Raw genomic sequence first — 25,279 nt, 5'->3', positions numbered from 1 at the left:
TTTTCTGGTGTTACTGCGTGTACACGGCAGGCACCCTGTTGTTGCTTTTTCTATGGACTTCTTTAACTATAAATCACTGATGTGATACTAGAACTCTATATGGTTGCTGGCATTTATTTTTGAAATCCTTTCCATCAGCTGTAGAATGGGGAGCAGCTGTTTTGGCGATCTCGTTATTGCATCTTCGCTTGATTCTGCTGACTTCATTGCTCCCATGTAAACAGTGAAGGTCAGTGGTGAAATGCAGGGCAAAAAAAACAAAAAAAACCCCAAACCTTTCCAATATGTGAAGACCCAGTCCACAGGAGTGTACAGTCTGATGCCGGCTCTACAGAAAAAGGCATGTTTATGCTCAGAAATGCTTAAAACAAAAGATTGTGCTTTTAGGAGTGTTGCTAAAAGCAGTGATGGGGAACAGGTTGGCCAGCTGGCATGTCGCTTATGCCAGAGCTGAGGTCAAAGTGAGGCGACCTTTCCTTGGACAACGCTATCAGAGCCAATTACTGTTTGCTTACAACTCCCCCATCCACACACTTTGTCCCAGTTTTATCTCTACAGTGCATGAATATTAGACGAAAGATTTAGCATTAGAGCGTATCTCAAACTTTTACACATAAAGCAGAGTTTATGTATCTACACGACAAAACTTTTTTCTTAAATGCCACAATGCCACATATTTGGATATATGTGACAACTATTACGAAGTGAGGAATTTTTAGAAAGTTTTTTTTTTCTCCTGAGAGAGATAAGAAGCTTTTACAAGAAGCTGCTGCAGAGAAGAACGCTTTGAAATTGACAAACTACTTGTCCCCGCTTTGTCAAAAAGGCCTTTGTGGCTTATTAATTAAGCTACTTTGCTTAATTTGTTCAAGCGTAAAAAGAGTGGGCTCAGGGATTTTTCTGAGGATGTCAACTTCTTGAGGTGAATCCGTTTTTTTGACACTTTTAAATAAACATATTAGGAAACTGATGTGTAAATGCCTTTGCTTCGTCAAGACAGCCATGTTTCCTTCTGCTATCTGTCTGTACTCTCAATTAAGCAACAAATATTCTGCTTCCTCATAGCAGTATGGCTGTCATTATCTGTTTGAACCGGTGGAGTAGACAGAAATGAGTTTCCAGGTGGGCCCGACTGAAAACTGGTGGGCCACCGAATTTAACACGGCTTGTAAAACACATGGAGACAGGAACAGTGTTTACGTGGATGATGACCCTGTTTTCTCCAGCAGTGGTTGCCAAACTGTTCAGCCTCTGGAGCCACAAAACAGCGGCAGCAGAAACTTGTGACTGTCACAGTAACATTTCTTTTTAAAAAAGCAAAACAATTTCATTCAAAGGAGCCTAGATTTAAACAAATTGAAGCATTTTGAAATCCAACATTAGTGTCCTTGAATTGACGCAGAACAATGTGAAAGGTTGCAACTCGTCCCGAAAACTGGCATTATTTCTTCACTTCTTTTTAGTTATTGACGTGAAACTTTCAGCAAATGTTGTTTAATGAATGCACTACTTTTTTCTGTGATTAGAATAAATATTCATTGGTATTAAGTATTCATTTTAATAATTACTACTTGAGAATCACTTTCTATATGATTTTACTGGGGTTAGAAAAGCATACTGATGTAATAAACCAGCTGATATTTGGTGTATAAGTACTTTAAAGCATTATTAGTTTATTAGGTTGTAATATAAGGTTATGAAATTATTTCATTCTATTTATTTTTTGTGCCTACAGGAAACTCAATCCTACTTTGGTCAGAATAAAAATTCTATTTTAAAGCTATCTCACAAACCAGAAGTAAAAAAAAATAAGGTGATAAATAGAATTCTGGGGATTATTTCTGGTACGTCATCAATACAGACTCCCCTAATGTCAACTAACTAGACAATATATATATATTTTTTTGTTATGGGAATGCTCAGTGGGGCCCTGAATCCAACTTTGAGAACACCTGGTTTACAGGCATATACCTGGGCAGACCTGGCAAACAACCAAATCCCATCGGACCAACTGAACTGGCTTCAGACACAGCAGCCAGATAAAACACCAAAAACACACCGTTTACATTAAAGCTGTAATGTACAGTCATTCACAGACAATATGAGGTTCTAAAGTAAAAATTAGTACGTAAATGATTTAGGAGGGATAGATAGGAGGACACCAGTGCAACAAGGAGCGAGGGGTGTAAGATAAACATAAATCCACCTAAAGTTTTTCTAACAGTACTACCTCAAAAGAACAGGATCATCTGAAAAGTTCAACTTGAGAAAAACAAAATATGCCATCAGAGAGGTGTTGGACTGAAAGGTCTGCACTGTAACGGATCAGATCAGATCAGATTGTTGAGCAGTGTCGTCTCAGAGCTAGAAGGTGATCAGACGAGCTGTTCTCTGTGTTTAGACACAGCAGTGCAAAAACACGCATGTTGAGTTACCAGTGATTCTGATTTGTGTGTGAGCACGGCTGTTTGTTTGGTTGGTTGGTTGGTCGGTTTTGTGTAGGGCTGGCGACCTGTTCAGGGTGTACCCCCTGCTTTTCTGGCCCATGACAAATCAGCCCACATTTCCATCTTTGCAGGCGTTAATGTGCGCAGATTCACGGTGTGAGAACCTCATTAGAGGTTCAGACACTGAAGGTCTTTCCTCTCACTGCAAGCATATTTTTTTTTTCTTCCTCCCACTGTGTGAAACCATTCAACATCCTGAACATTCACAGGAGGTGTAATTCAAGTCTGGAAGGTAACAAACAATACTTATTTATTTTTTCAATTTGGAGATTTGAAAAGAGAAAATCACAGAACAGATAGCTTTAGAAATCCAACTCTGAGGATGTAAATTAAATCAGTTTTTGTGGATGTAACTAAGAATGTGTACTTTTATTGACCTGTAAAAGACAGTAGTTACCGTAGATAAATTGCTTTGATTAAGTTAACATAAACATGTCAAAAAATAGTATTTTATTACATCATAACATAAAAAGAATAGAAAAATCTTTAATAGGTGAAGAATATACCATAAGACTTTTGGTCTGACAAGCCGCTATGGATTGTTTTAGTTTTGTATAAAGACAAGAGAAAAACAGAATTTCTCCACGTGGGTCTCAAGTGCTTGCTTGAGATTCAGCTCACTTCACAAATAAACTTGTACATTATGTACAGATACCTGACGAAAATGGATGGTGAAACATGTGAAGAAGAAGCAAAAAGAGCTTTCATGAACTGATTAATCCCGGTTTTTAAAGTCCTCTCTTTCAGACCACCTCTGCCAAACAAACACATGCTCCTGGCATCTTTAAGAACCAGCTCTGGCAAAGAAATATCCAGAAAAACCTGGAACAATGGACGCTGCTCTCCTCACAGTAATATACATCTGATTACATCCGTAGTGGCCCTTGCTCTTGAAATGTGCAAAAGCACTTCTTCTGTCCCACCAACGCTTCACATAAAGTTCTGCTTTGTTGCTTTAAAACACTGGACCTGAGGACCAGGAACCTGTGAGATTCTGGGGAACGCCTACAATGTACAGACAACCTACAAAAATGTACTGCATTCCTAGCTGTTGTCCTATTGTGTCTATAGTAATGAGCAAAACTACAGAATTAAAAGGCCAGAGTTTTAAACAATAATAAGATGAGAAGCATTTCTAGCTGTTTTGGTTAAACCTTGTTAATCATGTTGTGGGCAATCTCATGTAAGATCTAACGAGATGTTTTAATTCTTGGAGTATGTGTTGTGAATAACTCTCAGCTACTACCACACTAAATTTTAGCTCAATATCTCTAAAATTCACTGAGTTACAGCCATTTTTGTGTTGGTGATTTGCTGTGGCAGCCTTTTGGTTTTGGGGCGACCCTAAAGGGTATTCCGTTGTAGACGTACATCCAGGGATTATGTTTTGAAAGTTTCATTAAAATCTGTCCAGTCGTTCATGAGATATTTTACTAACATGACAAACAAATGAACTCGCAACTATTATTGCCCTTTTGCTTTTGCGTAGGGCGATAATGATACATCTAATGGAGATGGGGTTCCTATAATACGCACAATCTTTGCATTCTTACAGATTCCTTTGATTTGTGGAAAGCAAACACACTCGTTAAGTCTCTGTCCATGTTGTGGCACCTAATTAATGCAGGGGTCATGTGAGACGGCCCTCATGAGGGGGCTGTCAAATAAAGACAGGAAGATGTTTTTCTCCCCTACCTAGGAGCTGGCAGCTAATATAAAGGGACACTGTCACCACATGAATGTGGCGAAGGAGATGCCAGGGTGTTCATCAATGCCAGGCTTTATGTGTGGGAGGGTTTTTGATGTGCAGGGCTTGTGTTGCAGCACTCCTCTGTGGACGGTGGAAGCCAGGAGCTCTGCCCAGCTGGGACAGAGTAATGGTGGATACACGCTGGCTTTCCTGCCCCCTTTGCTGCAGAAATGTTCTTCGCAGACTGTGGGAGAAATTACTAGCCCATGAAAGTGATTTATGCCATTCCATTCTGAGGGATTTTGGTGACTGTAAGAGTCATTTTGACTTTTGAGTTTAATTTAGACTTTCTTAAATGGTTTTTGGGCACTGACTTATTATTGAAGCGTGATATTTTTTTTCCCCTGTCTTGTCATCTCGCCTTCTATTTAATATGGAGATGTCTCAGATTTTTTAACTCCGCCTGGCACACAGAAGCAGAGGTGCTGGGAGTCTGTGCCGTTCGGTGTTGTGTCTGTGATGAAATCAATTCTCGCTGCTGCAGAGCTTTGCAGCATAGAGGGCAGTGCTGCAGTGGGTATGAAGCTTTTCCAGCCATGGAACCAGATGCACTGCAGTAATGTACAGCACACGTTACAACGAAAGTAAAGTAAATCCACCAAGGATAGCAGTCAAATCAGACTGTGTTGGGCTGTTCGAGTTTAGTCCAGATGATGCGTCCAAATTCAGTCGCTGGTCATTCACAGAAAGAGAAGAAGCTTAGCTAAGCCTTTTGGTGTCCTACTTTGACAACTGCGTTGAATAGATGCAGTTACTTGTCCTCAGTTGTTGCTATGGTATCTGTGCTAACTTCACAACATCTTATATCCTTTAAACACTGTAATCCTCTTATTCTGGTGGTCGCCCCTCTCCAAAGCTACATCTCCAGCGCTCCCTGCTCGAGCTGCTGTAGCGTGACGCTCCGTTTGTGCCAAGGTGTTGGTTTATACTACTTCTGCTTTTCATGCCATCTTCCCTAAAATTACACCGATGTACCACGGAGCACCGTGGAAGCCTGAAAGTAGCATCCCGGAAAGCTACGGATTGCTACGTGCAGGCCAAATGTGCGTGTTCGTGCCTGTGTGGAAATCAAGAGCCCAGTGATAGGGCTGTCTGTGCGGACAGCCTCTTCTGTCTTGTTTCTCCTTGATAGGGCTGCAGGCCCGCGAGTGGCTGCCATTGGCTGAGTGTCAAGTGTTAGCTCTGCAGCTCCAAGCCAGACATACAGACCCAGCATTGGGTTTCCACACGGTGGAGAAGCGAGTGAGTGAGGGAGAGAGAGGTGAGGAGATGGAGGGAAATGGCGAGAACACTTGGCATCACTGGAGCGTGGATTGATTCGATCTGTCACAGTATTTGTTGGCTTTTATTCTGTGCATGTGTGTAGTTGTTGGATGAGGTTTAAAAGCTGAAGACCCGGTAGTTGGGGAAAGGAAATAATGAGACAGTCAAGAGACTCCACCTGTGTGAAAATCAAACTTATAACCACAAAAAGTAATTGCTATGATCTCTTAAACTCTCTTCAGTGGAATGGCTGGAAGATTTAAGGAGGTCAGATTTTGATTGGATGTTTTCCCAGAATAGTTTTTTTTATTTTTTATTATTTGTCAGTAGATGTAAAAAGTGCAGAGAGTCATAAAACACAAAGTCTACACCAAAGCGGTACTGTTTTTATCCACACAAGACTGACCTGAACTGCTTTATTTGAAGTATGGGTTTTTCTTATTTTTCTGATTTTCCACACTGTTTGCACGTGGACAGTCTGGCACACTTTAAACAAGGAATGGACAGCTCTTTTTTTATATAAGAACGGCTATACATGCTATGCATTTTTCTGTTTTATTCATATTTACTGTTGTATTAGTGCATTAAACACCAAGAATTTACATTCAGCTCTACATCCTGCCAACCAGTGCCAATAACACCTATTTTCTTCTGTTTCTATTTGTGCTCCTGTACTTTGATTCATTATTAAGCTGTTTTTCTATACCTTTTTTTTTTTTTTTTGAGTCACATTCTTCTGAGTCACACTACAAGATCAGTCAGAAATAGCAAGTGAAATAATGACTGTTAAGAGCACCGTTATACCAACATTCACTGGTTTTACGAAGATATTTGCAGATATAAAATCCAAGACTTTAAGATTTTTTTATATTTTGATTTTTATTGTACTTGCGTGTAATGTCACTCAGCAAAAATTAAACGAAAAAAAAATGTGCAGTTGTTCTGAAGTGATAGAGGAAACCCAAATAATACCTATAGCTACAGTTTCTCCAATATGTTGCAATAAAACTAATGCTAGTTGCTTATTTTTGTCATTAATTTTTTTGTTAAAAACAGACATACATATACTGCAATTTAGAAAGTTTGTATATTGTCCAGCTGTAATATCAATGAATTAATAAATAAATGAAAGGCTTTACTGTCAATTCAAATGATAGAACATTTTTTTTGTTGTGCTGTCCCTAAGTAAACAAAACAAAAACAGATTAAATAAAATACACAACTTACATTCTATAATGGCTGAATAACAGTAATAAACAAAAGTAGTACAAATAAAAATTTGTTTTTAACCTTCTATTGTGCTCATTTAAGAACGTGTATCACTATTTGACCATTTACTCAGAAGTGCCATCAATAATGTCCCAAACCAGACAATAAAACCCATGTCGACAGAAACTGCTTAATTAAAACATTTATTTGGATTAAAGCTGCATCATTTAGTTTCTTGCGGGCAACTGAGCTAGCAGCAACTGCATTTGTTTTTGCTTAAATAATTGAGATCTTCAGATTAAACCGTCCACAGATCAGCAAAATAACGGGAGTTTGTTATTCATCTGGTTTGAAATTCGACGTTAAAACTGTTAAAACGATGTTGTGAGAGCTCGAAATGGGAAAACTGTCATTTAAACATTGACGGCTATTAGGTAACAGCAGAACGCATCTTTCTTATAGGCTTTCATGCAGTTTTAAGAAGGCTAAAAGATTTTCACAATAAAGTAAGATGAAAGATGGTACACTAGAGCCAAGCTGGGTTATAATTCTCATTGGGGTTATCTTCATGAACAATCACTATGACCTACAATCCATTGTGTTTATTGATTTGGTTCAGAGAAACTATTTGTTATTTTAGGAGTGTACTGCTCAATAATAATAAAAAAAAACTGAAGGAAAAAAAAAAAAAAAGCTTAGTAAAAATATTGATTCAGCAATAGTAAATGACTCATCCACAGTATGTCCTGCTGTCAGATCGGCTCTCCTTCTTATTTCCTCCTTTTTCATCACTGAGTCACTTTAAACAGATGCTCCACCGTACAGTGAGTACAGGAAGGAGCCGAGGCAAGGCTCCCTGGGAATGAGAAGAAAGGATGGGTGGTGGGGGTAGCGTGCAAGGGCTGATGGGACCGCCGTGCCTGTAAGGGATCCCTTGGTGTTGCTGGCAAAGGACAAAGCCATAATCCCCGGGGAGCCAGTTAGCTCAGAGCGTGTGCGACAGTGAGTGATGTAAAGGTTTCTGTTAAAGGTTCCTTTGAGCTGATTTTATTTGTTATCTGCGGACACGCTGTACGGCGGCGTGGCTCAGCTCCCCTCCTCAGACGAGAATATCAATATGTGCGCAAGAGTTGGCCGGATTAATTGAAATTCCTAGCAGTCCCTCCCAGCCGCTTTGTGATGCTTATCAAATTATGAGCCGTGTACGGTGTTCTATCTCCATATCTGAGTTGAAGAATCTATAAAAAGTAAGTGGAATCTTCGCAGAGCTGTCACTTAATGCTGGTAGCCCTGTGAAAATCTATTGATTGGGAGATGAGATATGTGATGTAGAGGCCAGTCTAACCTATAAAGATAACACTACACAGTGGAGAAATTCCTCCTCTAATTGTCATGTATTGGCTTTTGGCCCAATTTTTCTCACTTTGTGTTTGTTTTAAAACAAGACATGACAATGTATGTGCATGGAAAAAAAATAAAATTGGCATCCATACCTGAAGCTCTCCCTATTACCTCCACCAAGGAGGTTATGTTTTTGGTTAGTGTTGGTTGGTTTGTCTGTCTGTTAGCAGGATTATGTGAAAACTAATGAACGGATTTTGATGAAATCTTTTTGGAAATTCATCAGTTGTCACAGAAAACAAGTGAAAGTTTGGTGATCATCTGGATCATGATAAGCATCACAATTTCTTAATGATCCTCTATAGCCTTTTTGCGCTCTCCAAGTGTTTACTGAAGGGATTTTTGTTGAGAGTATGATGAAGTTACTTTGCCCACTCTCCCTACAATAATCAAATAAATATACATTTATGTAACATAAATTTATATAAATTCATAAATTTACTGACAAAGGTGAAACACCTAAATGGAGTGGTGGAAATGAATTGAAACCGCAAATGCCGAGAGGTCATGTTACTGTGCTGCAATTATTGCAATATCAGATCAAATGGAGAACAGAGTTGGCAGTATGGAGACACTACTGGTCACGTGACAGTAAGACGTGGCAATTTAATGTGGAAAAGAGCCATAACATCAATATATGTACCATCTCCTGCAGCACTTCAGCCCACAGCTGCTGTAACTGGCCCTTGAGAGCCACCATTGGGTGATGTTTGACCTGATCCCATACTTGTTTGATTGCGGGAAGATTTTAGGTCCTGGTTGGCCATGGGAGAGCCCTAACATGATGCAGGCGGTCCATAGACTCACATGCCGTGTGTGGATGGGTGTTGTCTTGTTGAAACACTGCACCAGGGTGCTGTCACAAGAGGAGGAAGATGTGCAGACTCAGGATGTCACTGACGTATAGCGCTGTGCCATCAGTGTACCATGAATCATTTCCACAGATGACCTGAAGTCATACTTTTTATAGCTTCTTAAATGTGCAGCCATGAGTAACATCAGTGTGTCTTTTCACAACTTTGGCAGCTTTGATCCTCTCCTTTCTGCTGCCATACGGGGGCACAATAATCATCTGTGGTAATGCAGAACTAAGATTCATCACTGAATGTGATATGAAGCTGCTTATCATCAGCTCATGCCTCTCAGTTATGGCACCGCTCAAATCACAGCCGTTTCTGCTCTGGTGTTAACGGCAGCCTATGCATGGGATGATGAATCTGTCAGCTGATGCCAGTCATCAAGACTACACGAGATGACCCAGGGTGTTGTAAAAAGACTTATACCTGTGTCTGGATGGCAGATGCAGATGCCATAGGGTTCTGTAATCCTTGGTTCAGCGATCCTTCTTTGGTGTGGTGATCATGGGCAGCTGAAAACTTCACTATATGAGTGAATGCCCTCTCACTTACCCATTGGTTCTAACATAGGGCAGGGTTACACATGCTGAGCAAGCGCACAATATGTCCACCAGATCACATGAGTCCTTTATGAAACTCCATCAAGTGCTGTTAATGCTGTCTAATGCTGTCCTCCTTATCCGGTGACCTCACTCTTTCGACTGACTGTCAAACACTCTGGCAACTACCTGATAACATTATCATTCCACACAGATGCTAACACTTATGCTCTTAGAATCCAGATGTGCCATCCATCCATCCAATTTCTCTACCTGCTTTTTTTCCTTTTCAGGTCGCATCCATCCATTTTCTCAAGGTATGCCAGCTTTCAAACTGAAATATTTTCATATCCATGACTGGTCTGCATGTGAATCAAATTATGCCCAAATGGAACAATTCCTTCTGGGTGCTTAAGGTTTTTGTCAGTCAGTAAACAACTGGAAATTGCCTAAACCAGTGATGTTTCCACCATCAAAACCATTTAACAACAAGAATGAATTATACTTTTTTTTTTTAAAAAGTTGCTTCAGTTTTCTTGCAAACGGAAATAGACCTTGACTGAGAACTAAAAAAAGTGATGAGAGACTTTGGACATTGTAACATATTAAACTGCAGCTCCCATATGAGGTGGTAGGAAGTTTGTTGCTTCTAACTCAAATATACTTCACCTTCAAAGGCTGTTCCAACTCTATGTGTTCAGCCTGAACTATTTCATGTGTATAAATACTCTTTGAATAACTAGACTCTGCGATAAGTGAAATGACCCCAATTACCTGACATCCGAGCTGCGCTAGACAGGCAGACATGAGTTTGAGCTCTGTAAATGTCAGGATGTTTGCAGGATCACAGCATGTTTTCTGTGATTACGATTTTACACTCGGTTACACAGAGCGTAGACAGATCACTTGAAAATAAAAAATAAAAAATATGCTCTTGTATGTCATATTTGTTTTTTGTTTTTTTATTGCTTCATTGAGATTAAAGTTTGCTTATGGGATGTTGTAGATTAAGTTAACTGCCCCGAATTACAGCACAGGCAACTGTTTCTGCAAGGGAAAAAAAAAAAAAAAAAAACGCCTTAAGGCTGTATCTGCATGAAATATTCTTGGCAGGAGTGCTTCCATCTTGTAATTGCCTCAAATAATCTCCACTCCCGATATAATGGTGTATGTTAATGTGCTGTTTTTCTGTCTATACTGCGCAGCCCGCAAACATGCAGCAATGATTAAAAAGGATATTCCAGAAATCATCTGACTGGCAGCAGGGAGGGCAGTTTGGAAATGCCGTGCCATCTTCTTGCAGGGTCCCTTTTGTTACTGCTCATGCTGGGTCTGCAGTCTGCTCTCAGCCATTCAGGACACAACGTGAATATTCCGAGCATTTCTTCGCGTACGTATCGGAGCAAGTGTAAACGTTTGTGTTAATCGTGGCTTTTAATGAAAGATGCAGAGGCAGCCAGTTGACATGCGTGCCGCGTGAGGCGATGTCCCGCTCTGCATGCAGATGATTGACAGGGGCACCGTCACCGCAGCATCCAGGGTTTTAACATGTTCCATTTTTTTGTAATTCAAACTTACCCCTGCTTTCCTCCCCCTCATATCCGTCTTCTTCTTCTTGTTCCATCTTAATCTGCTCTTATGGGTTTCAGCCCATAGCATCTTTAAACCCCTCAGTCTCCAACAGCTGCTGAGGACACGGAGGTGGGGGGGTAGGGGTATGGGCCCTGAACAAATCCCACACGCCTCGCTGCTTCTAGCCTCTAGCCTCTTCAAGTGTCTTTGATCCGGGTGTGTTTTCTGAGCCAGTCAAAACCAAGTGGATGTGAGGGCTCATATATATATATATATATATATATATATATATATATATATATATGCCAACCTACATATGAGCTTCTTTAGTTTTCGTGCTAGCTGAGCTCATCACCATTTTTGTTTTAGTTCAGGGCAGATAAAATGCTTTGCTGCTTTCAAATTCTTAATACTCCCGGAAATCAGTTCAGGATTTCTCCTAAGAACAACAGAGTCTTCCAGAGTCATTAACGCAGTCCGTATTTCTTAAACAGAATTACCACAAAACGTTATGGATTTCTAGTTAACACTGAACAACGGGGCAGCCTATAACACGGAGAAATAGAGGCATCCAATTTGTTTTGTTTACTTGCCCTCTCAACCAGCTACGTGAGACTTTCCGCCTCTGTTCAGTTGCCAAGCAGGCAAGTGTTAATGTGGAGCCCTAATGGAACCAGCGAAATCTGGTCTGGTTTTAAGGTGAACCACAGCTGACAAACCTCCGGAGGATTCTTGTCACCCCATATTAGCCTTTTGTAATTAATAGCCTGCGATAGCCCTGGCTGATGCAGAGTCGGAGTAATGAGTGCCGATGACCCGAGCTTCACCTTGCAGGACGGGGGGAAATTCACAGACCTGTTAACAGGACAAGTACAGTCACACTCCTCCCCCCTCCCACCCTTCCTCTCTCTCTGTCTGCCTTTCATCCTGGCTCTTTGTTAAAAGCGATTCAGACTCCGCTTCACATAGATGCATTCATGTTGCACACCTAGCCTTGCATATGGGCATGAAACTGAAAATCAAGTTGTAATAAAACCATCTGGAGCCAAAATATACTCCATTCCGCTGTGAGATACACTTTTTTTTTTTTTTGCAGTGTGAAGCCTCACTGGCACACAGTGGAAACCAAAGCGGCGCATGTGAAAATCTCAGGGCTGCTGTAACCCTGGTAACGTTAAGAGGGAATTTGGAGGCTGGGTTGTAGATTATTCTCAGTGAGCAGCCACTATGTTAATACGGAATGTCTCTCACGTGTGTGCATGTGTGTAATTTTCACATTTGGGCCCAGAGCAAGCCTCCTGTGGTTTTTAATTTCAGTTTTGCCACAAGTGAAATGAGTCTTGATATCAAGGGAAGATTACGTGGCCGTTCAGCACACTTCAGTGGAAAATGTCTCTGCTGTGACTTAAACCCGATATATTGTTCTCTGCTTTTAATGTCTCCTTTTGTTTCATCTCAGCTGACTGGATTTGACTCTTGGATTACTGACATATAATTTCTGAGCATGGCCTGTGCAGAGAGCAGAACTATTGATGCTTTATTCTACTGCTGCCTTTGATGCTGCTTAGATGCTGCACATTTTCCCAAGTACCCCTATACTCGTGTGCCAGATAGTGGTGCTCTGCTGCGTATTGCGTGGGTTGACATGTGTAATCATAACAACATCACATGCTCATGCCTGAGGAATCAGAAAGGAAGCTGGCTGCACTTCTGTATTGGTGTCACGTCAAGCTGATTTCCAATACTTCTTGCTGCTTGCATAGTTAACTTTTCATATCTGACACAACAAAGGCCTTCTTTTATATATAAAAAACAACAAAAACTACAGGAATGGAGTTCAAGTGGTCTTAGCCAAAACCTGCAGTGAATTAAAGCCATGCATATTGCCAACCACCTTTTAAGCCAGTTTTAAACTAAAATGATCTTATCTTTTGATGAGATGAGACGGAGTTATAATCTTTTTGGTTAAACTTTGAACATATTATATGTGAGAGCTCACATATGATTTAAAAAAAATGGCTAGGTTGCACTTTGACCATAAGTTGGCAATAACTCTCAGCTAGACCGCACCAAATTTTAAATCAATAAGTGCAACACTGGCTGAGTTATAGCTATTTTTGTGTTTTCAAAAGTGCCTTAGCTGTGGCAGCCAACTTGAATGGGGATTTCTCCAAGAGGTAATCAGTTGGAGACTGATTACCTCTTACTTTTTGAGGGTTTCATTGAAATTGATCCAGTGGTTCATCAGATATTTTGCAAACTCGACAGACAAACAAAAACGTGCACGCACCATTCCCGGCGACGGGCAACAAATATTGCTTCTGCTTTAGCTTCCATTCAGTTTATTGTTCATTTACATAAAGCTTGATAAGATAAATGAACACAAAGTGCATACAAGTAATCAAAATTGTGGGATGAGGAGCAGGTATTTATTATAATTTTACTATAATTAGAGAGATGTTCTGTTCTGTTTTTAATATTTAAGTAATATTAAAAGCTGTTGTTCTTGTGTTCTTTGTGCTTCCTTCCTCTTCACTGCGGAGACCATAATCAGTCATAATTATGAGCAGCAGCCATGTTCTGCCAAGAAGACTTTGATCAGCCTAACGCTGCATCATTACTGCAATGGTACATTTGTGCAACTTGAATTCAATCGACTTATGGTTAACTTTTACATCGGAAGAGTGACAAAAAAATCAATGCTGCCATGTGTAAGGAATACACTAATCTTTTCCCCCTCATGCTTAATGAAAAGATGGATATGTGGTAGGATTTTCCCATTCATTTATAACAGTAGATAAACTGAGGGGAGCATAAAAGCTAAGACAGAAAAACACAGAACTCGGCTTTGTCTAAAAATATCAGCACTTTCCCCAGTTCTAAGGATCATCAAGACTTAAAACCTTGCAGGTTTTGCACAATATTTTTGTTGGTGTTACATCCAAGAGCCAAACTAGCTGTTATTAAACTAAGATAAATGGCTGGTGCTGCTTTTGACTTCAGATTAAAAGGGAAAAGCAGAAATTTACAACCTGTAGGCCCCAGTTTGGACTGGAAATCAATGGAGCAGGACTTAAAACAGAGCTGCTGTATAAAGCAATACATATTATTAGTATTATTACACGTAATTACTCAAGGCTGTTATTTGCATTGGGGCATGTCATGTGATGTTTACAGAAGAAAAGTCGTGCTAAATTTAGTCTGATAACCTCGTAATTACATTAGCTATAATTGCATCAGGCATACAGAGGAGAAACTGCTTGAAATGGTTTATTTTTATGTGTCAGCTACAGTTTGCAATTTACAGAGTAAACTGAGACAAGAAGGAGAGAGAAAAAAAATGTTGGAGGGTACGATTACTTTCTTTTTTAATTCAAAGTAATGGGAGACAATAAAAAGCATTTTTACCTTGTCAGTGTTGCCCATCATGGCTTTTGGCCTAACGTGTGCCCAACTCTTTTAGTTTTTGTCAGTCAAACTCAAACACAAAAGTAAAATAGCTTAGGATGAAACTGACAACATTCCTTACATCCCACCATGACAGTGGGGTTGTGTTGTTTTACTCTTGGCCAGAAAGCAAATTTTTTCCACATTTTTTGAAAATGCAGATTTGCGTTTCGTACTGTATATTTAGATCTACCTCTGTACAAAACCAGAACCTTCGTGCCTCAGTTGTATTAACAAGACAAATTTCCAAAAGATTAAACACAAGTTCTGATGGTGAAAGGGTCGGTCCCAGTCTCAAAGCTTATAGGGGGAGTAAGATTGACATGTGCACCATTGCTATGAAATATAACCCTCTTACCTTCAGCACATAACTTATTCTACAATGAAGTTAAGGAAATGGTCAGACTAAAGTGACAGAAATACCCAACAATATTGGTATCCTCCTGAATTTTTTCCAAGTTCTCATTAAATTTCTAATGATTCTGTCCAATCATTAGAAATTAATCAGTTTACCAAAAGAGTTGATTCTAAAAGACATGGCACCTGTAGTTGTTCTCTCATTGCTTTCCATTTTTTTATTCACAGACATGGATGTGTATGCTCATAAGTTGGGTCTCGATAGTCTGTTCTTGTCATAAAAAGTGTAGCAACTCCAGCTTTCACATTGGATGACCCCCCCCCCCCGCAATCCATGCTGTCTATGACCTACACAACCTTTTAAAATGTACCTGGATTACAGCAAATTTGGAAAACCCCTTCAGTGTGAAGGAAATCCTGATGCTGCTACGATTTTATTACGTTCAGTAGGTTTTTCCCTGCTATTTTTTTACATCCCACAAATGCTCTGCTGTGCTTTCACCAACCTCTATACGCTGACGATCCTTGAACTTGTGTCAGGATGCAGCTACGCCAGAACATCAGCACGATGCTGCCTCTGACGGTGTCATGTCTGTGTTATGGTGTTTTCATGACCTTGTCATAATCACGATTCTGACCATGGGCATGAAGCCAGAGTGGCGAGTCCCTGCTTCAACCTCTGGACAATCAAGCTGTGCTGATGTGCGCAGGTTTCACATCATGAACACTGCCACTGCTGACACCTTGCTCCCCCACACTCCATCCAGGACTGCTACCATGCCAACAAACCACCACAACCTCATTACTGAAGTTTTGCTCCTACTCAAAATCATTGTGAACCATTAAGCCTAATGGGGGAACTCACTACATTTTTAAAATGCACATGAAGGCCTCACCAAAACCCTGCAAAGACCATCCACGTCCTGAATATATTTCTTACTTCCTAGCGAGGTTGTCCTCCAGTATGAAGGGGGCCTATATAGATTTGTGAGATATTTCAGTTTCTTTGCCTCCTTAGTTAGTCATGATGGCAGCCTTGCCCTTGATCAGATAAGTTCCTTCTCCTCATTTAGTCTCTACAGTTAGATCACGTTCTCTTGTAAACACAAAAATACATCAAGTGCTTCAAAAAACTGTAAAAAGAACACTTGTGTTCGGCATTGATTTTTATCTTAAAAAGTCATTAAGCATTGAAAGGTAGAAGATAAATGCCAGACTCTGAGTGTGTATGAAAAAGCGAGCAAGAAACAAAATCTAGTCAGGCTTCTTCCTTATTGAACGAGGTCTTTCTGAGAGACTTCTATAATCCCAAATCTGTCGACCAATCCCCAGTGTGGCGCAAAGCCAGCTTCTTCCGCACGGCCCCCAGGGACAACACTCTACTGACGCCGACTCTGACCACGCTCCCGTTTGTCCTGCAGCCATCGACATGGCCTGTCTGAAAATATCGAGGTCAGGTTAAGCCACTCGACAGTGATTTCTAGGGCACAACACACATCAGGACTGCCAGGGAGTTGAAATGTGGCTCGCACAGCAGCTGGAGAAGGTAAAGGAAGTGCCTGGTGTCAGCTAAATCCGCCACTTCATAACTGCAGTGTGGTGCCCAAATGACTCGCACTGATGGGGTCATTTCCTCTCACGTGCCTTTCAACCTGCAGGATGGTCTGGGACGTTATTGTGGAAAAGTGGTTAATCTGTGGACTTCAACGGCAAGTGCATGGAAGTGAAAACGAGCAGCCAAACTGAACCTTCTTCACTTTCACATACAGACAAATTGTGCCTTCCCTCTGAGCATTTGCCACTGAGATTCCTACTGTTAAAGCCACTTATGACACTACCAGTTTTCAGTAATGCAAATTTTTGCAGCTTTAAGATAACAACAAGTGTTTTGTAAGGAACCCAAGACAAGGAAGGGTGTCTTCTTTAAACTGCACCAGTTTAGCAAGGAAACAAAATGACTCGACACTCATAAAATGCCTAAATGTTCATCCTTGCCGGAGGTGAAAATAGAAAACATGCTGCGTGTCCTCCCTCCTCCTCCTCTCCCTGGTAGGCCTTAAGGGACGTCAGCTCACAGGTTATTATCACTTCGTGAAAGGTTACAAATCAGTTCTTGTCGTGACAGAAAATTAATCTTTTTTTTCTTTTTTTTTTAGGCAAAGCTCGCTTATAAAATGAGACTCTAATCTCTTCTGCCTCCTCTCCTTTGAAAACGTTGAACACAATAATCTGACGTATCAGGATGATCAGAGTTTTTTTTTTTTTTTTTTTTTACTTTCTGCTTCAGTATGTGAATTTGTGGATTTGTGATATAACTACAGTCTGGGTACAATGTCACCAGGACACTGACAAAGCAGATCTGTCGAGCTACCGAGTAGTGATTATCTGACAGTTGTGAGGAGCGTGCTGTCTGTGCTGACATACAGGGAAGGACCAGGGAAAATTTCTATTAAAATCCCGACTCTCTTTCCGTTAGAGAAGACCATAAGAAGGGCTTCTTTGACCCGCTTCAGTTCTGTAGTCCTTGTTATGTCTAGCTAAATTTCTTCAACTCTGAACTGCATCTCCTTGTTTATTATGACACATCTCAGTTTAAATCTAATCCTAAATCTAGCCGGCAACTTTTCACAAGTCAGTCATTTGCCGAATTCGATTATAGTGCAAAGAATGACGGTTTCACACGTACAGTATCTTTCTTCTCTCGTGTCTCCCTCACCTACTCTGTCCTTCATGTTTTCATTCTCTCAGATTCGACTCTTTCTATACCTTTTGCTGTCTTCCTCTATTTCCGGCCCATGGGAGCTGATCACATTCAAAATTGCTCACTAGCTTTGGAAGATGAAATCTTGCTGCACAAGGATTTTCTTCTTGTTACAGTTCAAGGATTTTCTCGCCTTAAAAAGTAGAGACAAGTTCAGTTTTCTTTTTTTCTTTTTTCTTTTACCTTCCTTTCATACTGCTGCCTTCACGTTTGCACCGATTGTTCTGTTGGACTATATTTTCTTCATCTTGCATTACTTTCTAACAACCAATTGTAAGATAACCTTTCTGTTTCATGAGTAAAAACGTTAAATAAAAGGGTGAAAATGGTGTATTCTAGGTGTCTTTTAATCTTCACTTTCTCTTATTAATGCTAAATTCTGAGTAATTTCTGAGCGTGTGCAGATGAATGTAGCTCTGCTCAGATAAGAGCCCAGGCCAAACTGACAGGTGTTGGGGTGTTAGGAAATCCTTGGCAGAGATAATTTGGATTAAACACCTTGGCACACAATAGTGGGCATTTTTTTTTCTTTTTTTTATCACAGTTTTTATCCACTGCACAGCTTTTCACATGGATCCAGGCTTTTACCGAGTGTCTGATAAAATGTCAACCCAAAGCAGCTAAAACTGACGATGTTGTTTGTCTGGGACAGATAAAAGCCACAGCTTCTGGAGGTAAATTTACTTTGCGATCATACTTACAAGGAAGCTGCTGAAGCATAAGCACGTCTTTGGGCCTGAACCTCCATCCTTGTACAGCTGATAGGGCACAATGAGGGAGATGCAGCCCCCATTAGATCACATCACCTCAAAGCTTCCACATAAAATGCATTTATCATTTTTACCAGCTTCTCTTTTGGCAACACAGTTGTTCGGTGATGCACGTGACTCATTATAGATTACTTTTTTTTTTTTTTTAACAGATTGCTGATTGAACTTATTATTCGGATCCCTTTAACTTAAGTAGACTGGTGCGAGCAAACACTATGGTAATACTTGTGTAATATAAAATTGTACTTAGTTTATATGCTTTGTTCTTTAGCAGGAAAATTACACTGTTCATTTATGCTACATATGCAGAGCTACATTTTCATTTCGAATCGTGATTTTGTGTGCCGTATCAATAAGAATACCATCATAACCATATTTGATGTTCTTGCTCATGTCTGTGTGTGTGTGTTTGTTTCTTTGTCATATTAGCAAAATATCTTATTAATAAGTGGATACATTTGAATGAAATTCTCAAAAAATACAACCCTTGGTGAAAAGCATGCAATCCCCACTTTTGGACGATGATCTTTCAGTTGTTTAATTTTGTATAAAAAATAAATGACAACCATGTCTCAAAATGATCTTTTTTCAAAATTATTACCTCCTGGCATTAAAAAACACCAAAAAGAAGAAATAAATATAACTGTTGTAGTCAGTCACAATTGCTTTTTTTAAAGACAAGTAAAGGAATAAATTACGAAATGACTCTTAATTTGCAGTTCTATAACAAACATCTGCATCAGATTAAATCTGCTAATTAGTCTTCAGTTAAAATAGAGTGCTCACACCTTGGAGAGCTGCTACACAAAGAGGATTGACATGAATCATGACTCCAACACAACAGATGTCAGCTGAAATAAAGGAGAGCATTATGAAACTTCTTCAGGAAGGCAAATCATCCCAGTTTTTGCAAAAGACGTTTGTTGTTCCCAATCAGCTGTGTCTCAAATCTGGACCAAGTACAGACAAAATGGGTTGATTATAAAAGGGAAAAGGGAAGGAGACCTGTAAACCAAGGAAGACATCAAAGTGTCAAGATAGAAAACTGTCTTGAAAACAGAAAATGCACTAGCAAAAAGCAAAAAAAAAAGCAAATGACAAACAAGTGGGTGGAAACAGGAGTCAATGTCTGTGACCGAACTGTAAGAAATTGCCTAAAAGAAATGGGATTTACATACACAAAAATAAAAAAAAGCCACCATTAACTCCAAATCAGAAAAGAACAAGGCTGCAGTGAGCCAAAGAAAAGCAATCATGGACTGTGGGTGACTGAATAAAAGTGTAATGTCAGGTAAAGGCATGGGGGAGATGACAGTCTTTACATCTTCAATACATGTCAAAATCTATATTGTAATTTTGGGTGTTTTTCTTATTCCATCAGTTAAATGGACATTTGGTGATGATTTCATTTTTCAAGATGATAATGCATCTTGCCACAGGGCAAAGAACATCAAACTTTCCTTCAAGAAAGTCATATAATGTCAGTGGTATGGCCTGCAAATAGTCCTCATCTCAATCCAGTTGAAAATCTCTGGAAATTGGAAACCAAATGGTCAATGACAAGAGTCCAACCTGCAAAGCTGGTCTGGCAGCAGCAATAAGAGACAATTGGAGCCAGATTGATGAAGAATACTGTTTGTCATTAGTTAGATCCATGCCCATAGAATTCAAGCTGTTCTAAAACCCAGAGGTGATGCAACAATGTACTAATGGGACAGTGTTTGTCTCAAGATTCTATAATTTTGTTCCTCTACTTTATATTAAAAAAAATTGTGACTGAGTGCAACAGTTATATTTCTTTTATTTGTTTCCTAATGCCAGAAGATTGGAATTTAGAAAAAAATTATAATTATAATCCTCTGAGAGTGGTGAATTCATCATTTGTCTTGGGCGTTGTATATCTACAATTGACTGACTTCTGGAGTCAACCAGATTCAAGATGGCTGCCACAGCCAACTGACCTTAGCCAACAAATCAAAGTCAAGTCAAATTTATTTATATTGCACTTTTCAGCAACAAGGCGGTTCAAAGTGCTTTACAACATGAAAACACAAAAGTACAGAACAAAAGTAACATGAAAACACACGCAATAATATAAAAAGCTAAACTAAACTAATCTAAAACATGAGCTAAGATAATCTAAATGAAAAAATTATTAAAAATAAAACAGATGAAAAAACTAAGCCGGGAAACTAGGATGTATGAAAGATAAACCGAGGAAGATATAAGCTAGATACAACATAAAAAATGGCTAGAATTTAGTCAGATTTAATTGCCATCAGCTGTCATTGCTGACAGCTGATCACCACCTGGCGTATTTAGGGCTGAGCCAAACCAGAGTTCCTCGTTGAAACATTGTATACCACACGCTATCTCAACCTAAAGCTTTTGCGAAAGATTTCTGAGGGAAAGTTGAACTTGCCTTGTGTTTTATGTACTCCCCACAGTCCTCAAGTTCTGTTCCTGGAAGTTCCACCATCTGTGTACCTGTCCAAAGCTTCACCCTCACAACCTGCCAATAACAAGAGTCAAGTAACTACCGGCTCAGCCTAATTATCCTGTCTCCATCCTGCCGGTCTCTGAGCTCATCTGGAGTCCTCACCCCTCTCTCGTGCTTACAAAGACTTCATCATAGTAAGATGAGGAACTAAATGTTTTCTTAGATTATGGAATTCATTCACTTACCTGGTCTCTTACCTCCACAGCTGTCCTGATCCCATTCTAGTTCAACCTGCTAATAAAACTATTAATCTTTACTTACCTGAGTCCATCTATTCTAGAAACCACAACACTGGCAGAAATGAATACAGAAACATACTGAAAACTTAAATACATAAACTGAAAAAAACTAAAATCATGAGAATAAATTAATCTATTCTGGTGATGAAATGATCTTTGTTTAAAACTGACATAAAAGATGGTGGGTGACATGCATACCTTCACAGAATGCTAAGCCTTTATTTTATTTTTTACTCAATTCTTCTCTATGTTTGCAGGCTGGTTACTAGCTTTGCTGAACGTCTGGTGCTAGGCATGTTGCCTAAAATTTATTTCCCTTTTACCTAGCCTTTTCTTCAAATAATGTCCAGAGACATAACTAAAATGCTATACAAATACAGTAAAGGAGAATATCATCTACAGAGATTTGCTCAATTCACACAGAGGTGAGTTTTATCTCAGCGTTGCTTCATTTCTTTTCACTGTTGCACTATATGATACAGATTTGTACTGCTTGAACGTTCAAGTTAAACTCATAGAGAAGTGTGTCTCGGCTGAATTAAAGGTTTTTGTCAAGATCAAATGAGTTTTCTATAAGTTGCTCCGCAGTGACAATTTCATAAAAGCTTGTATAATTTTATGATTTTCCTTTTCAGTCAGATTTCCCATCTATACAGCTACCAATTATTTAATCTTCTTCATTTCAATGGTTAAACAATTGCATGGGAGATCCAGAGTGACTGATCCATAGGGGTTTGACTCCACTATCACTGAATCTTAATGAGAGTTGCTGTAGACTCTTTGTGCTTCCCGATTTGCTCTGCCCACCTGCTCCTGTATTTATTGATAAACAGCAGCTGTGTGATCCTGCTTCGCACACTCGGGACATCTGGAAGCTCAACAGGTTCAAATGCACATCTGATGTTGGCTAATGTGACCTTACATCGGGGAATCCTTTTTAAGCTTTGTCTCCGCATTTTCCCACGCTACAATTGCTCTGGTTGTTATGGAAGGCCATTGTGTCAAGCAGACGGCAAATCATTCATCTAGAATTAATGCTTAAAAACTGCTTCTTGTATCAGTTTTCTGGAGGGTTTTTAGAGATCACATCAATTTTCTAATTTATGATGGAACATTTTCTAGTATTGTGCAACAGGTGGTCATTACACTTTCCATCGTACAGATTAACAAAGTCAGAGAAAATATTTAAAACGGAGAAATATTAAACAGCTAGCGTTAGGTGAAGAAATTAATATCACCACCTGCCTTTCCTGCCAGAGTTTTAAACCAAGATCATATGATGATGAGAGGACAGAGTGTTGGACAGCTGTGTTGGTCAGTCTTTGGAAAAAACATTTGCACGGTCTAATGCAATGTGGCAAGATCTTGCGAAATGTGTTAGTGTTTGGAACAGGTATTAGGGATGCCTCTCAGTTATCAAATTTTAACTTATTTATATCTGTAAATTTGACTAAATTACAGCCATTTATGTGTTGGCTCAGGTCAGTTAGTTGTGGAAGCCATCTCGAATCTAATGACTTCAAAAGTTAATCGGTTGTCGAGGTAAATCGAGCGAAAAGTTTTATTAAAATCTCTACAGTGGTTCATGAGATATTTGGCTAGTGACAGTGAGAGTTGACTCCAATAGTTAATGTCAAAGTTTTAAAAACAGGTCTTGTGCAATCAGTTAGGACTCAGACCATAAGTTGGGAACAAGTCTCAGCTACTACCACACTAAATTGAGATGAGTTATTTTGCTAACACATCAGCAAAATATCACACGCATCCACAGGCAAAAACACGCAATATTAGAAATTTTGATGTAATGAAAATCAGTGAGAACAGTGGTGGTGCTATTGTTGCACAGTGTACAACTGTTCCAGTATCTATCACACTGATTTTATTCTTTTTGATGATATTTTGTTAAATTGGGGTCAAATTACACAATATATCTAGTCGGAGACTGAAAATTGGTGACATCTCAAGGTTCCTGCCCTTAAACTGTGGCGATCGTACAGATCCTCTGTTCTACCAGAAGGTAATGCGTATAAGGCGTTCGTGTTTTTGAATTTCTTGCTTCCTTATAGCAACACGCTGCACAAAAAGAGGCAAGTGGGGCTCAGATGGGAGAGAGCTCATCCTCCAATCAGAAGGTTTGTGGTCGATTCCCAGGGCCCTCATGTGTCAGTGTCCTTGGGCAAGACACTGAACTCCACTTTGCCCCTAATATGTTCATTGGTTTGTGACTGCAGAGGAAAAGAGCTGCATTTAAAGAGTGCCTGCAGAAAGTGAACTCACTTTGGTGTGTTTTGTAGAAAAGCTTAAAAAAAAGGTTTAACAGCCAAATTTGCAACACTGTAGATCGTCATGAGTCAAGAATTTATGTTTGATACATATGGATGTAAATTGACATACTGAGTGCTGTGGACATGTAACTGGTTTTTATCCTAGAATTTTTTTTGAACTAGTAACATGTATTCCTGATCATGTTGATCAAATTGACAAATTCAAACAAGTTTGCAACTAAGAGAAAAATAATGACATTTTCCATAAATTTAAAAATAATGATGTAGAGATGCAGATCTGTGGTGATTCACACTGACCTCTTACAAGCACGTATCTGAAGATGATTCATGGCTATGGTGGTAATATATCCCACATTAAAAATGTCATTTCTGTGACAGAGTTTTGGCTTCATTAAAATAATGGAGAAGTGTTGAAAATGGGATTTAACTTCTGTGCAGCGGGTGATTTTTATACTGCCGAGGAAGCCTCGGAGAGTTCGGTTAAGCAGTTGGGGGGTTGATTAAAATGTCAATTAGTTTTCATTTTTCTGAGAGTCACAAAGATATGAAATATGAAAAAAATGTGAGGATTTATGGGTCAAAAAATTATAAAATAATTGCAGGATGGCTGGTTTTGACACGTTCAAACCAGCTATTTTAGATGTTGATTTAACCAGTGGTTTGTTCTCTGGATGTTTTTCTTTTTTGCTGAACTTGGAACAAGAAGCTGCATAGTTCTGAAAGGAAAATACCACCAAGATGTAATTATTGCAGGGCAGGCCAGTGCTCTCTGCTTTGGAATGTGACTTTTGCATTTAAGATGCTTCCTGTAATATGTTTACATTTAGACAATATGCTAGTAATTTAAAAAGCAATGTTGATTTGTGGTCATGGTATTTCAAAAATGTGCTCTTCCCCTGCTCTATTTCATTTTCAAGGAATGTATTGAAGAGGAGGTTGCGGCAATCATTGTTTTAAAACCAGTAATGTATTCACAGCCTGAGCTGAGAAGGAAACAGTGGAGCTCAGATTTGTGGGAATCATGTGGGCACTTACTATGGTCCTACATGTGTCCTAAAATTGAAATCCATACCTTGACATTTAGGAACAGAGCCCCCTTAAGCCTGATCTGTAGTTTTTCATTGTCCCTGTCTTGATATTACAGTCACAGCTCACTCCCTAAATGTCCAAGAGGAAAAAGTACAAGAAAGCTTTAATGTACAAAACTATCTTTAAAATGTTCTTTTAAATAGTATATTTAAATATAATATATATAATATATTTCAGCAATGTTTTAACAAGATGACAAAGAAAGATGGACTGTAAATTATACAAGTTATTTATTATGGTTTTAAAAGTAAAAATGGTATATTTTTATACAATTTAGTTTTATTTTTTAAGTAATATATCGAGACAGAATATTATAAGCCATTTAATAGTAAAAAAAAATGTCCATGAAAAATCAGATGCTTTAATCTAAATAGTAGGTAGTGAAAGTAGGGAGCAGGTGGAAGAGAGCCTAGTTTTTTGTACTTTTGGAGCCAGAGGTTGTACCCTCAACACACACTACCAACTCACTAACAGGCTGACATATTGGAACCTTTTTCAAGCCCCAAATAACTAATTAAAACTAAACGTATTGGGAAAAACTGCATATTTGAACACTCAGAACATACTTCCATACTACCTTAAAGACACCACCAAGAAGTGTGTTCTTTACACACTCAGCCAATAAATATGATTCTGATTCTGATACAGCAGAAGGACAAAATCTATGCAAGTCAACAAGAATCAATACCTGAAAAAAAAATATCTTAAGTGCATTTTTTAGTCAGGTAAACGT

General features: G+C 39.2%; 1 protein-coding gene across 10 annotated transcripts in view; it reads left to right on the top strand.

Annotated features, from left to right (window-relative positions):
• The window catches only part of arvcfb (ARVCF delta catenin family member b), a 233,709-nt gene that overhangs the window by 7,830 nt on the left and 200,600 nt on the right, over positions 1 to 25,279 (top strand). For 8 of the 10 annotated variants that reach the window (XM_017414609.3, XM_017414605.3, XM_017414612.3 and 5 more), the window contains exon 2: positions 20,881 to 21,067. The exons of the other annotated variants lie outside the window; for them this stretch is intronic. The gene's annotated coding sequence lies outside the window, so the exon portion shown is untranslated. The remainder of the gene's footprint in view (positions 1 to 20,880; positions 21,068 to 25,279) is intronic. 10 annotated transcript variants of the gene reach the window in all.

This window comes from Kryptolebias marmoratus, linkage group LG1 (assembly GCF_001649575.2).
Source record: "Kryptolebias marmoratus isolate JLee-2015 linkage group LG1, ASM164957v2, whole genome shotgun sequence".
Lineage (NCBI taxonomy): Eukaryota > Metazoa > Chordata > Actinopteri > Cyprinodontiformes > Rivulidae > Kryptolebias > Kryptolebias marmoratus.
This window is presented reverse-complemented; position numbering and strand designations above follow the sequence as displayed.